General features: G+C 33.3%; 1 pseudogene; it reads right to left on the bottom strand.

Annotated features, from left to right (window-relative positions):
* Positions 1-13,875: 13,875 nt before the first annotated feature.
* LOC109450878 (integrator complex assembly factor WDR73 pseudogene) lies at positions 13,876-14,998 on the bottom strand (annotated as a pseudogene).
* Between the last annotated feature and the right edge of the window lie 776 nt (positions 14,999-15,774).

Raw genomic sequence — 15,774 nt, 5'->3', positions numbered from 1 at the left:
TAAAGTGTGAAAATGAGCATAGTGAATTAAAATTATTTGCTTATTTATATTTATTGTATTATATATTCCAAGGTATACTAGAAACTGTTAAAGTGTTCTAATTTTCTAGAGGAAATGTACAAATTTATATGAGAAGTCAAATTCTGAGATGAATTTGCTGTTATTGCTTTGTGAAAGAGATAATACGCAGCAATGTTATGATATCATCACCTATTAGTTTAAAGAAGAAAGTAAATCTCCTTTGAATGAACTGTTGCTCTGCAGCAATTAGATCAATTTTGGACACTGGACAGTAGAATTAATTATGCTTCACATTCAGGATGGTGTACCACTCAGAATATTTAAAAAAAATATAAATTTCTGCAATTAATACCCTTCTTGGTTATATGACTTCTGAACAATTTAATACATTTGAAGTTTCTTTGAGTAAACAGCATTTTAAAATATTGATCCATGATATTAACCAGCTTAAGACACAGCATTTTAAAATACTGACCCACCATATTAACCAGCTTAAAACCATTGTCATTCTATACTTAAACATTGTGAATTAAAGCTATATTAAAGTTAAAATTCTAACCACAGAAATGAATACTTGAAATAGGTAAATTTACCTGCTTACTGTTTTCTAATGTCTGACTTGAATCAATAGCCTCTGAAGTATTTTTTTAGCAAATTTGAATCTACTTATCATTTTATATGATCGAAGAAATGATAGTAGACTATAATGTTACAGCAGAGATAACGGGAATTTACAATACTCTAAGAATGGGAGTGCAGTATAAGATATTTAGTTGTAATGATTGAATAACTGAGGAAAAATATCTCAATGAAAGAAATCATTTTAATTTTTTTATTTGTTTATGACACTATGGATTGATTCCTGGTAGAGCTTTTGAAGTTAATGTTTTGAAGGAATTTTAAATTCTATCTCAATCTCTTGCAATTTAGTTAATTAGTTATTAGGCATGACTGCTGTTCAGACTTTTCTCTAGAATCTCATTTAGGAGATCTCATCCTGTATCAGATTTTTAGTTTCTCATGAACGTTGGCAGTCTTTGCACAGAATTGTTAAGGCGAAACAGTTGTTTTCCATTCCTTTCCTATTCAATTTTTTTTACAACATTGTTACAGCTGACAGAAACCATAGTAACTTGTTTCTAAACTTACTTTTTCTCAACTTTTTCACCTTTTGTGCTCTTAGCAAATATTCTCCAGATTTCATTGTAATAAATAGAAGTATAACCAAGACTCCTACTGTAACATTCCTCACTTTTCCCCTTTTTTAAATTTATTTTTTATTAAATTTATTGGGGTGACACTAGTTAGTAAAATTATATAGGTTTCAAGTGTACACTTTTATAACACACCATCTATATATCACATTGTGTTTTCACCACTCAGAGTCAGTTCTCCTTCCATAGTCATATACTTGACCCCCTTTACCGCTTTTATTTGTTTTGTCCATTTAAGCAGCAATTGTTACAATAATAGAATCACCCCATATTCTTTTGTTCCTTTTCATAACCTGTTGAAAAATTAAAGAATTTGATATTTTAAGAGGTCCATTGAATCAAAACTTAGCTTTATTTTATTTTGTATATCCTAAAGTAGGCATTATTTTCTGGGATAATCTATTTGGAATGTGAGAGAGCAAAATATATCATTTTAATGCTTATATTATCAGGTATAGAAATGAAAAATAATGATATTTAGAAGCACACAAAGACTTTATGCAGACTTTTTTTTACACCTCAAAGATTTTATACAAATAGAAATAAATGCCATGTTTATGAATCAATTAAAAAATGTAGTTGTTGGAAAATTATATTTCATCTTATAGGTAGGTGATCTCTCAAAGGAAAATTACATAGAAAAGCAAACTAACTTTCCCCAATCAGGAGAATGTAGCAAATAAAAAGAATTTTAAATTATACTTTCATATTCATATTTTATGTTCTATCGTTATCTTCCTAAAGAATAAGAATATATCAGGCTATTCTTAAAAATTATTGCTTTTGCAGGGAAAATGTGTTCTGTTATATTTAGGATGATAGATATATCCAAGGTAACTTAAAAATCTACTATCAATATTTTAAAAACCTGTATAAAATTTAATTTTAAAATATATGAATCCTTTAAATAGAGAATAACCCCCTCATTCTTCTTAATATCCTAGTAGATTTTCCTTTTTTCAGGTGAAAAAAATATAATCCCAATTTCATATCATTCTAACAGGAGGTTCTCATTTAGTATAATATAATTTCATTTATACTGAATATCACCTTTCATTTCATCTATTCCATTACTTCACACTCTTTGCAAGGTTTGAATTGCCACCTGGCAGAGTGTTATAATATCATATTTTAAGTTCACTCTTTATCAAATATCTAACAAGGCAATTCAAGTTTATATTTCTTTGCAGTCTCGCCAGTAGTACTGCGGTCTCACCAGTAGTATGTCAAACACTTCTTTAAAAATCAGTTTCTCCAAGGATATTCTAACTACATCTCACTTCTCTGAATCAAATGCATAAACTAAATATGTTTAATGTTGATACCTAAGTTATATAAAATTAAAAAAAATTGTTAAGCAAGTGAAACATATGCTTCATATCATGTATATAAATTTATCATTTTAATGCATTGCATTTTGATGTTTGAGATATAATTCACACAGTTACCTACAAAAAATAGGTTTATGTTTTAAAAAATATGAAACTGTTGACACCTCTTAACTCTAGTATATTTTATTAAATATATATATATATATATATATATATATCATCAAATTAGCAATAATGCCAATTTCTATAATTGTTTGGCTTTTATATATTTCAGAAAGCTATCACTAACATTACCTTAGCAAATTCTCATGGGAATTCTATAATGTAAATCATTATGATCAAATTACGTTTCTCTCAAAATATTAATAAATGTCCGATGGAACTACAGACAAAAATAATTATTTTAAAACACATACTTTGTTTTATAAAGAATTGAGTTCAAAGAATGAAGATATTAAGTTGAAAACATGTATTTGGAATTCCTAAAGATAGAGAAAAAATTGTCTAGGCTATGGGAAACACAAGTTTGATATCTCTTGCGTAACTGTTCTGTTTTTGTTTTGTTGTGTTGTATTAAGAGGGAAGAGTTGAGATGTAATAAAGGTTATTCTGAAAGGGAGAGGGGGAAGCACACCCAATATAAGGGCCTAAAACGCAGTAATGAGAGACAAAGTGGCCAAAAGATTAAAGCATACAGATACATGGTTAGACATCACTTCTCACCATTCTCCGTTTTAAGCTCTAGTAACACTAATCCAGCTTTTCCTCATACACACCACATACGTTCAAATCTCAAGGCCTGTGTACTTTCTTAGAAAACACCTTAGTTTGGGATATAGCTTGCACTCTTACTCTTATTCAATGCAATGCCCCTGAGTATAGAACATAGTAAGTGCTCTATAATTGCCTGCTGAATGAATGCATAAATGAGTCTTCTCAAAATCACATCTGCAGTGGAATCAGGGTTCCAAATCAGGTATGTCTTTCTAAGGAGCCATCTGTTTTGAATGGAAAGATTGCCAGGTTGCTTACTGACTTGAATTGTGTCCCTCCCCACTTCACAAAGCAGAAGCTGTGATAAGACTAAGTTACAGCTCATTCAGAGTAATCACAGAAAGCAGGGTGGGTGAGGCAGGAAAGGAAGAAAAACCAAAGTCAAACCTCACACAGATGTATCCACCACATTGTGAAAAATCCACAAAGGACTCAGGGAATGTGGAATGGGTATCAGAGGTGTCTGTTACATCTTCCTCTTTATTTAGATATATTTTATGTCTTATAGTTGCCCCACAGTAATCGATAGAGACCTCTATTTTCCATAGAATAAAAATCCTACAGGCATAATTTAAACTTTCAAAATGTTTAAATCCTGTTTTGTACAGGCTATGACATGCTACTCCGCCGCCCCCCCCAATCATTTTATAAATTATATTATTATGATGGTTTGAATTCAGTACATTTTATCTGGGTCATGAATAAGTGGATAAATAATCTCTTATAAGATTGATACTTAGTTATCAGTCATTTCTAACTAAAATAAAAATTCAGCTTTTAATATCTAGCTTCTTGAATTTACTTCACTTTTAATTACTAAGTGTATACTATGTGCCAGAGATTGCGCCAAACCCCAAGGCTCAGAATGGGTTAAACAGGCAACGATCCCATTTCCAAAAAAACTCAGAGCCAGGAAAGAAACAAAAAACATTCTTTATACATAGGACTCTGTCTACTTACATTGCAGAATGAATGAATTTTTCCAGACTCATGGGTGCACAGGGATTATTTACTTTCATTAGTGCTGACCCACAACAGTAAAATTGAAAGTGGTGAGGGCAAAGAGAAGGGTATAGATATACTTTGATCAATCATTTAGATTCATTTTTCATTCATGTTTATATTTTCCCACTATGATATTTTTAAACATTCCCAGAGCTTCAAATCCCATACCTTTTATTATTTTTTACTAAGAGGTCCATATTCCATTGTAAATTTTCTAACCTACAAGCTATTAAATATAAGACAGCGGTGTATATGTAAAAGAGATCCTTCCATCCACATTTTCCATATCTTCTCTCTTACTGACAATATCTAAAAATCTTCTTAACTGTATTTTATTTAACACTTCTATAACTTTTCTAGTTTTATTTAGGGATTAATTATCACAAAATTATTATTGTGAGATTCAGCTTCTTTATAATCAAAGTCAATTCCAATCCTTCTATTTACTCACAAGCATACTAATTACTCTTTAAAATGTCATGCTTATAATAAGCAAAATATGTTTCTGTAATTTATTCTTTTTCCTAGCAAAAACTCATTAGTAGTCACAGAACTCAATAATGTTAATATTCCCAAGATGAATGATACAAAAGATTCATTATCTTTAAGTCACACTGGAATCATTGAACTGAATCATTTTATATCATTATAATTATCTTTCAAGCAATGTACTCATATAAATTTAACTAAATGCTTAAGTGGCCTATTGACCCAAAGGGCACTGCTAGTTTCTTACTTGCTAATTTAATATATTAATACCCAAGAAATAATGCATACTTTTTATTGCAAAGTTTCTCTCTTCTCTTTTGAATCAATTAGCTGTCTGATTCTAATAAAAATAATTTAAATTTTAAAAAATAGCTTCCTTTCTTCATGGCTACTCTTCCTTTACATATACATTTCTCCTTCATTTAAAATCAAGACTTTAGAGGATTCAACATACATAACTCCATCCTCTGTATAATTACAATTTAATACTTTATGCAACATACTTTCAACCAGTTTGGTGAATCTCTTTCTAATATAAAATCTAACTGGGTTATTTGACAAGTCATGTGTTTCCTCACATGGGCTGCACACAGAATTTAACAATAGATCTTTGAAAAATATTAATGTAGGGATATCAAACCCAATAATTCTCATTTGCTTTAAGTAACACCTACTCATCGGGACAATGAAAAAACTCCCCAAGTGGTTCTAATGTGCATCCAAGAATCACAAGTGACAGGTACTGCTCAGGAGTTACATGAAGAGAAGACTATAGGCTAAATAAAAGCAAACTAGACATTCCCTTCAAATTTGTCACATTTATCATGATTCACTCATGATATAGAAAATCTTATAATCATATATGAAAGTGATAAAGTTCCTGATGAAGCTAATTGTCTTAATAATTTCACTAATAAACTCAAAAAGGTACACTCATAACAGTATAAAACACCGAATTATTTAACTGTATATTTCCAGTATGAAAAATAGTTAATAGGATGGCAAAATAATTTGATATAACTGTATCTGGATTGGCATACTTCTTTGGATGTTGCTTATACCATGTGTATATGTATGTATTTCACGTGTATAAGTCATATATGAGGTTGGACAATTAAATTTGTGAACTCATCCTAGAAAAGTGCTACATACCTCATTGCTGAATATCACTATGGTCACCTTCAAAGTGCTCCCCTTGGGAAGCTACGCATCTATGCCAGTGCCTAGTACACCCTTCAAAGCAATTTTGGAACTCTTTTTCTGGAATGACCATCAGAGCTGTCATCATATTACCCTTTATATCCTGAATGTTATCAAATGTCTTCCTTTCAATGTTTCCTTTATCTTTGGGTAAAGAAAGAAGTCATTGTGAACCATATCAGGTGAGTAGGGAGGGTGTTCCAATATAGTTATTTGTTTACTGGCTGAAAACTCCCTCACAGACAGCGTCGTGTGAGCTGGTTCATTATCATGATGCAAGAACCATGACTTGTTGGCAAAAAATTCAAGTCGTCTAACTTTTTCACTCAGCCTTTTCAGCACTTCCAAATAGTAAATTTGGTTAACTGTTTATCCAATTTGTACAAATTCATAATGAATAATCCCTCTGATATCAAAAAAGTTTAGCAACATCATTGCAACAATTTCACGAACTTAATTGTCAGACTTTGTGTATGAAATATAGTTATATATGGTTATATATTACCTATAAGATAATATTTGAAATACAACCTTAGATCACTACTGTTTTAATCAAAAGGTTGTCTAGACCTCATGAAATCTGATGAACTGAACTTCCTTGATACTGATTCAAATTGCTGTGTGCTCCATCTAGCTGATTACTACTCAAACAAAAACAAAGAGAAATACTAAATTTATTATACAGTGACTAAATTGATCCTTTCAAGCTACAATCAAAATTTTATTTTAATAACTGTAGAGAAGAATAAAAGTATTTAATATATATGAATCTCTGACTACACCTCCAAAAATAATAGTGTAATTTAAATGATTAAATTGGTGACTTAACTAAAGGACTATGTACTGCAAAATATGAAATGTTAACATCATTTAATTAAAATGAATTGTAGATGATGGTATTATATAATCAATCATCTTTATACTGTTAATTATTAATGCTTTCCTTTCATGTATATTATAGGAGGTGATTAATTTTTAGTCTTGTGTGTTATTTACTAGAACTTAAGAAATGTAAATTATCTCATATAGATTAAAATTGTTTATGTTAGTTCATTAAGGGAAAAATCATGTTCATTTATTTTTCTTTTAAATTATTTACTTTACTCAGTTAACATTTTCTTGTGAGAAGAAAAGTGTACCAGATTGTACTAAAAACACCAGAACTGTTTAGATTAGGAGTCTTTTTGAGTTTTATAGTGTGACAAGATCAACATGTAAAGAAAATAACAATCTTAAAACTTAAAGTAATTTATTTATAAACATACCAAAAGTCCCCTTAAAAGAAGTACACACAAAGGCAGTTCAGTTTTAAAACAGTATTGTTTTTTGTTATTTTAAGTCCTTAGCTATTTACTTTCCTCTCATCACTTTCATTTTCTTACTTTTATTATTAATATAATAGTACATATGAAATAATATTACTTGAGGGTGTGTGAGGAATAAATGCAATAAATTATCAGTGCCTAGCATATAGTAGAAGTTCAAATTATTAGCATATTTCTTGGATTAATTTTGTTATTTAATATGGTAATGACTTATCAGTGGATGGAGTAGGGAAACCTTTTTGAATCCTCCTCATGAATAGTTTTCAACCAATCTGGTCAATAATTATTCACCAGTGAATATAAATATAAAAAAAAGGAATATATGTCCATGATGTTGAAAAATTGCATTTGAAACATTATTTTAAGCCTGGTATTCTTGGGTGAAATCATTTGTTAGTAGGAAAGTGAGAAGAATTAAAACCAAAAAAAATCTCTATGGGTAGATTAGCAGGAATTCAAATGAATAATCTAATTGCTAATCAAACAGAATTTAAAAAAAAAATCCATTCAGAGGTAGGTAGCTTTACAAAATTTAGGGTAGTATTTTATGGGCACTAAAAAACATTAAATAAAACTTGCTTTGACTATAAGCCATACATGTACAATGGAATGCAAGGATCCTGGATATTCAATTTCCTAATTGCATACTCATTTTACCTTATAGAGATGATAAAGGGATTGAACAAAGCACTACCTTAGTCCTCACATAACATAAAATGCATTTTCATTTTTATTCAATTCCCTACTTTTATCTTCAAATCTAGTTTTTGACATGTTTTCAGGAAGATTATGATTATTAAATAAAAACATTTATTTAGACTGTGAAATAAAAGAGCCTAAATTAGTGAAGTCAGTGATATTTGTGAACTTTTCTGACTTAGAAAACTAAAAAATAGCAACTTAGTCATTGAAGATAACTTGATGTCATGATTAGTGAACAATCCAATCATTACCAAAGCACCAAACCCATAGGATATACATTAAGACATGTTTTTAAAATTGTCTTCTTTCAATTTCCATTGTTTTTAAGCTCACAGAGGTTACATATACTTTCACCATTGTCTAAAATTCTACCCAAATGTGCATTATGAATTGTTTTTAGAAATATGAACTTGAAAACAGATGGTGAAATGCTAAATAATTCAACAATATTATAAAAATTGTTCTAGCTATACTTTATTTTACCAAAATACACAGGGATAATTAAAAATTCCAGTCTAATTAATGAATCTTACCGTCTGGAGTCAAAGCTTCAATTCATTTAATTGGTATATATTTGGTGAAAATTACAGTACCTAAAAGTATTTCTAGTAAAGATTGGTACTTGGCAATAACAATCACTGTAAAATGATCCAGAATACCTTTTACTAGACAATTTTATAGGAGTTGTAGTCGAATGAATGTTAATACTCACAAGTAGCGACAGTAAACCATGTGTTTCATAGTAAATGATCATTGTCTCAATGCAAATGCATATTTGTGGCAAAATGAATAAAAATGAACTGAATGTACTTAAATTTGATCCAAATTAAGTTTACTATACTTGGCCGAACAAACAAATAAATAAATTAATTAATTAAAAATCCATATGACTAGATAGAATGATTGTATCAATTATAGCAAATAAGTGACAATATTTGCTTTTGATCTGTCACTAACTTTTAAACCCTCTAGTGGCTATATTGTTAATTAAATACTTATCAGCACACACAATATTGGCCTTTTAAATACAATCCATAAATATTGAGGTATTCCATACTCATATTTAAAGATTATTCAGAAAGATATTATACAAATATGCACAAGCATTCTTGAGAAAGAGAAGGATTAGGCACATTGTTTCTCATTGTTTATTATTCATTCAAAGCCACTAGATCACCTCTGTTCTGTACAGAATCATAAAAAAAAAATACAAAAACAAAAAAACAAACAAAAAAAACCACTCTAGAATATAGCAAAAGTGAAATCCAATCATTGTACTAGTTATTTCAAAAATCTCAAAAAAAAGTCTAATATTTCAAAAAATCTCTGTGACCCCATCATCCAACTTTTGGGTACTTCCGAACTGCTTCCAGTGGCTTTTTCATACAAACAGTCTGTCTTGCCTCAGGCTACATACAGACTTTATAATCTCTAAAAGGTTCACAAATCCCTTTAGCGTCTGACTTTGGTGTGTACTGTACCTCTTGCTGAGCAGCCCCAACCCTGGCACTAGCAGAAGCTGGCCTCGGTTCATGGCTTGGCCTCATGAGGCACCTACAAGCTGAGAGCAGATGATACCCAACAGTGCATTGCTTGGTGGCTCATGCTAGGTGTCCTCAGGCAAGGAACAGTCTAAAGATGAATTTGGCCAGGAGTAAGGTCCCTCCCAGGAGGCCCTTCTTCTCGTGTACCACTCAGAAGAAGCCAAAACGTCACCTCCAAAAAAGACACACCCTAAGAGAAAACTGAGAAGGCACTAGAGCCCTGGTAAAGAAACCAAAGCCCAACAGAAGAGCATACACAACCCACACAAGGGACAGACGTGGAACACTAGTTCATGTCACCAGGGAGACTGTGCCACTGGGCCCCACAGGGCACATACTACATAAGGCCACTCTACTAAGACTGAGAGATGTAAAAGCTCTACCTAACACACAAAAACAAACACAAGGAGGAAGCCAAAATGAAGAGATAAAGAAACATGTCCTAAATAAAAGAACAGGACAAAGCTCCAGAAAAAGAACTGAATAAAATAGAGACAATCTACCAGATGCTGAGTTCAAACACAGGTTATAAGGAAGCTCAGTAACCTCGATGAGAACTGAAAAGAAGAATATGTTAGAGGGAATCAGCAGTGGATTAGACGAAGCAGAGGATCCAATCAGAAATTTGAAAGATAAAGTTAGCACAAAACACCAAATCAGAACAGCAAAAAGAAAAACAAAACAAAACAAAACAATGAATACAAAAAATGAAGATAGTGTAAGGGGCCTCTGGGACAACGTCAAGTTTACAGACATCCCCACCATAGGGGTATAAGAAGGAGAAGAGAAGAACAACGAATTGAAAACCAATTTAAAAAAGCAATAACAGAAAACTTCCCTAACCTGGCAAAAGAAATAGTTATGCAAGTGTAGGAAGTGCAGAGAGTCCCAAATAAGATGAACCCAAAGAGGCCCACACCAAGACACATCATAATTAAAATGCCAATCTGGTAGAGACAATCTACCAGATGCTGAGTTCAAACACAGGTTATAAGGAAGCTCAGTAACCTCGATGAGAACTGAAAAGAAGAATATGTTAGAGGGAATCAGCAGTGGATTAGACGAAGCAGAGGATCCAATCAGAAATTTGAAAGATAAAGTTAGCACAAAACACCAAATCAGAACAGCAAAAAGAAAAACAAAACAAAACAAAACAATGAATACAAAAAATGAAGATAGTGTAAGGGGCCTCTGGGACAACGTCAAGTTTACAGACATCCCCACCATAGGGGTATAAGAAGGAGAAGAGAAGAACAACGAATTGAAAACCAATTTAAAAAAGCAATAACAGAAAACTTCCCTAACCTGGCAAAAGAAATAGTTATGCAAGTGTAGGAAGTGCAGAGAGTCCCAAATAAGATGTACCCAAAGAGGCCCACACCAAGACACATCATAATTAAAATGCCAAAGGTTTAAGACAAAAAGAATATCATAAAAGCAGCAAGAGAAAAGCAATTAGTTACCTACAAGGGAACTCCCATAATACATTTAGCTGATTTCTCCAGAAAAATTTGCAGGCCAGAAGGGACTGGCATGAAATATTCAAAGTGATGAAAAGCAAGGACTTACAACCAAGATTACTGAATCCAACAAACCTATCATTTTGAATTGAAGGACAGATTTAAAAGCTCCCTAGACATGAAAAAAAGCTAAAGGAGTTCATCACCACCAAACTAGTATTCCTAGAAAAAAAAAATCAAAATATGAATAACACAATGACAATGACTACATATCTAACAACAATTACTCTGAATGTAAATGTATTAAATGCTCTAATCAAAAGATAGGGTGGCTGAATGGATAAGCAAACAAGACCCTTACATATGCTACCTACAAGAGATGCACTTCAGATCAAAAGACAAACAACAGACTAAAGGGATGCGAAAAAACATTTTGTGAAAATAAAAACAAACAAACACAAATCTGGAGTAACAATACTTACAACAGACAAAATAGACTTAAAACAAATGCTATAAGCAGAGACAAAGAAGGAACCCTGTAATCCCATTTTCAGGGTAATTATCTGAAGAAATCCAAAACGCTACTTCAAGGGGATATATGCATCCATATGGTCATGGCAGCCTTGTTTACAATGGCGAAGATGTGGAGGCAGCCTGAGGGTACATTGATGGATGAATGGATAAAGATGGTGGTGCATATATGTATAATGGAATATTGTTCGGCCATGGAAGGAAATGGGTTCTTACCATTTGAGGTGACAAGGATGGACCTGGAGGGTATTGTGCTGAGTGGAGTATGTCAGACAGAGAAAGACAGATGCAAATGTGATTTTGCTAACATGTGGAACAAAATAAACAAACAAAACAGAAACAAACTCATGGATACAGAGAACATTTTGATGGCTGTCAGATGGGAAGGAGGATGGGGGTGGGTGAAAAAGGGGAAGGGGTTAAAAAGTACAAATTGGTTGTTACGAAGTAGTCATGGGATGTAGGACATAGCATAAGGAATACAGTCAATAATATTGCAATAACTATGCATGGCATCAGATGGGTACTAGATTTATTAGGGTGATAGATGGTAGTAGAAGTATTGGGGTTCAAGTTAAAAAAGGTATAGTGATTATAAAGTACAATTGATAGTTATAAAATAGATATGGGATATAAAGTCAAGTGTAGGGCATATAGTCAATAATATGGAAGTAATTATGTATAGGGCTAGGTTGGGAACTAGACTAGTCGTGGGAATCGCTTCTTAAATTATGTAAAAATCTAATTACTATGCTGTGCCCCTGGGATTAATATGAAATAATATTGAATGTCAACTGTAATTGAAAAATCAAAACAAAAAAGGGGGTAAAAAATGAAGGGGGATAAGAGGGTCAAATTTCCAGGTATAAAACAAATAAGTTTTGGGATGTAATATACAGCATGGGGAATATAGACAATAATGTTGTAATAGCGTGATACAGTGTCAGATGGTTGCTTAACTTGTCGTAGCAATCAGCTCTTTAGGTATATCAATGTTGAATAACTATGATGTTCCCCTGAAACCTATATAATACTGTATCTTAGCTATACTTTAATAAAGATCTTAAAAATAAATAAAATAACATGGAAAATACTCTTCTTTCTTTTCATTTTCTCTCTACATTATTGATCAATCCCTTTTTGAGACAAAGTTTAAGTTACTTTCTACTTTTCATCTCTTGAACAGGACTAGCAAGTAGTAGATGTTAAGTGAATATTGGCCACTTTAAATTAATAGTCTTAATGAGGAAAATAATTTATTCCAGTCTTAATATTCAAATATAAGTTTATGAAAAATATCTAAATATACACACACACACACATATATTACATATACATATGTGTGTGTGTGTGTGTGTGTATGTGTGTGTGTGTATATATATATTTATATATAGTCTACATGTAAATACAAAATTTGCTTTGCCAAATTACTGTCTTTTGGATAATAATGATTTTAAAAATTAGTTTAAATTATGTTTTTTGTAGATCAGATGTATTCATTTAACTTTTCAAATCTACTTTTTTCCTCCTAGGGCATCTCTACAAATAATTCTCCAATGTGGTTAGAGAAAAGTGTCCCATAATAGCATGAATATAAATTAATTTCACATAAATTATTTTTAAAAAATAATAGCAGGTACACTTACTGAATATTCATCGTATATCAGATCCTGTGCTGAGCACTTTATTGCAGGGTCTCATTTCACTATCTCAGCCACTCTGCAAGGTAGTACTAGGGTTAGGACCACTTCACAGAGGCATAAGTTGGGGCCTGATCTGTCTGCATCCAACACGCGTGTCTTGGTCACTACATTATATCCGTCTTCCGACTGTGCAAACTGCTGGGAGCCAAAGCTTACCTGGGGTTGGGCTGTAAAGTCAGCACATAGGGGATGATAGTGTATGATCAACATTACTTTTGAGAACCCATAGCCCATTATGTAGGGACAGTGTTTCTCTCAGGCCTGTGAGATGCCTACATGACAAAAGCCCATGGGAATGGAACCTTGCTGGAAGCAGCAGGACCCTGTCGCACATAACTGCTCTGATGGAACAGTAGCTACCACATCTTTACTGTGCCATGCATTTTACCAGGTGTTTTGTCATATGTTACTTCTAATCTCCCCAACAAACCTAAGAAGCAGTTATTACTATTATCATTTTACAAATAAAGAAACGGGGGCTAAGAGAGGCTGGTTAACTTGTCCAAGGCCACTCAGCTGGTAATAATGACCTTGGTCCTTGAGACCTAAATCAGAACTGGCAGAAAGATGTTGGTGTCAGTGGGAGGACCGGAGGTCCACCCAGTTTCACACGTGCAGAGAGGCATCCCTTGCTGCCAGTAGCAAAGTCCTTGGTTGGTGGGGGTGACAGGTGTGGGTGGTGACCAGTGGAGTAGTGTCTAACCAACTGCCATCTAGGAAGATGTGACCTCTCTGAGTAAAGAGGGTTCTACTTGGTCTTCCATTCCATCTCAAGAGGTGACATCATAGGCCTGGGCTATCCCGTCGAAACCTGAAATGGCTAAGCAGCTGTCTAGGCCTAGAGCCCAAGTCACTCTCAGCAGCTCTGGCTCAGGCATAGGTGTGGGTACTGGGCACTGGACTGAGCTCACAGGATGGCAGAGATCCCAGGAGTCAAGAAGACAGAGCCGTCCATCTGAGCAAAGGCTGGCAATGCTGGGCCAGGGCTCTGGCCCCTGCCCCCAACTTATGCACAACACCTCCCTCTACCAGTCTCAGGGCTGGGGCTGACAGTCTCTGATGGTGTCCGCTTCTGGCAGGTGTCAATGAGCCCCAGCCAGACCGAGTTGCAGCACGAGGCAAAGATGTCTGCATCCAGGACTTACAGGCTACTTAGCTCTTCACTGTCACTGACACCTGAGGTATACAAGGTCTTCTGGGATTCCAAATCCACAACCTTCAGACCATTGAGCCTCCCCCTATGTGGGACTCCAGGTAGCACTGATGAGAAGATGGCCACTATAGGCCAGAGAGTCCCCTCTTTCTCTTGCCCAGAAATAGTGCTGACAGATTTAATGACCACACTGTCCTCTGCGACTTGCCACACCTGCAGGTAACAACCTGGAAGGCCACTGGTCACCAGCAACCTGGTGTCTGGCATGTACATGCTTCAGATCAAAGACAGACCTGTCTCAAAATCTTACATGACATACCTCTCTCTGGGAATAGCCCTTGTTTTCTTTTATAGAGAATCTGAGAAGTAATAAATACCCGATAAAGAATCTCTCTTTTTTTTTTTTTTTTCAGGCTTTCATAACCAGGGGCAAAGACTCCTTTGTCACCAATCCATTCAAAAATTCGAGTGGCTCCTGAGAGTTTGAAAGCATAGAAAATGGAAATCTTGGTACAATTTACAAGTGGAAGGATTCCACAAGCCAGTTCACTGTGGGTTCCATGGCAACTCATTTCACATAAATTACTTGACATAAAATTGCTTTGAGGTTTTTTTTGGTTGTTTTTTTTGTTTTGTTTTTTGTTTTTGTTTTTTTTGTCTTTTTGGCAATGTTAGTAAAGTAGCATCAGGTATTAAAGATTCATTTTTACAATCTTTTCATTTATAAATAGCCAATTCTAGGTAGTTGTATCATAATATAATGGAAGGTTAGTATCTATTTTAAAAAGTCAGATTTTACTCTGCATGTTTTCCTCGCTCTTTGAATTTAATGGCTTTTTTTTTTTTTAGTGGTAATGGTCATATAAAATGCTTCTACTCTGAGTTTATTCACTAATTCATTCCTATGCTTTGATCTTTGATTTTGTTTTACTTCCTCACAGCTATTTGTTAATTCTCAAAAGAAGTTATTACTCTTGCAAATAATTAGACCAGTATTTAAGGCAATTGATATGTTAATCAACCTTGCTTGCTTGAAATAATGAAGCTACAAGTTAGGCCAATTTTAAGACTAATTTTACGAGAGCTAGAGGTTTTAATATGACAATAATTGCCGCTATAGCTTAACAAATAGACCTTCATTTTTAAATAAAACTAAGAGGAAATAAACATATTTTTGTTACTTCATATTTTAATTTCAAACGATGACTGACAACTATGACTCAGTAATACATAGTAACATCTAAAAATATTATTTTATTGGTCTAGTTATAATTAAATATTAAACATGTATGAGGTGTGATCATAAAAGAGTGAATGTTTAA

The sequence above is a fragment of the Rhinolophus sinicus genome, chromosome 2 (genome assembly GCF_057876585.1).
Source record: "Rhinolophus sinicus isolate RSI-liver-muscle chromosome 2, RSI-T2T, whole genome shotgun sequence".
In the NCBI taxonomy this organism is placed as follows: domain Eukaryota; kingdom Metazoa; phylum Chordata; class Mammalia; order Chiroptera; family Rhinolophidae; genus Rhinolophus; species Rhinolophus sinicus.
This window is presented reverse-complemented; position numbering and strand designations above follow the sequence as displayed.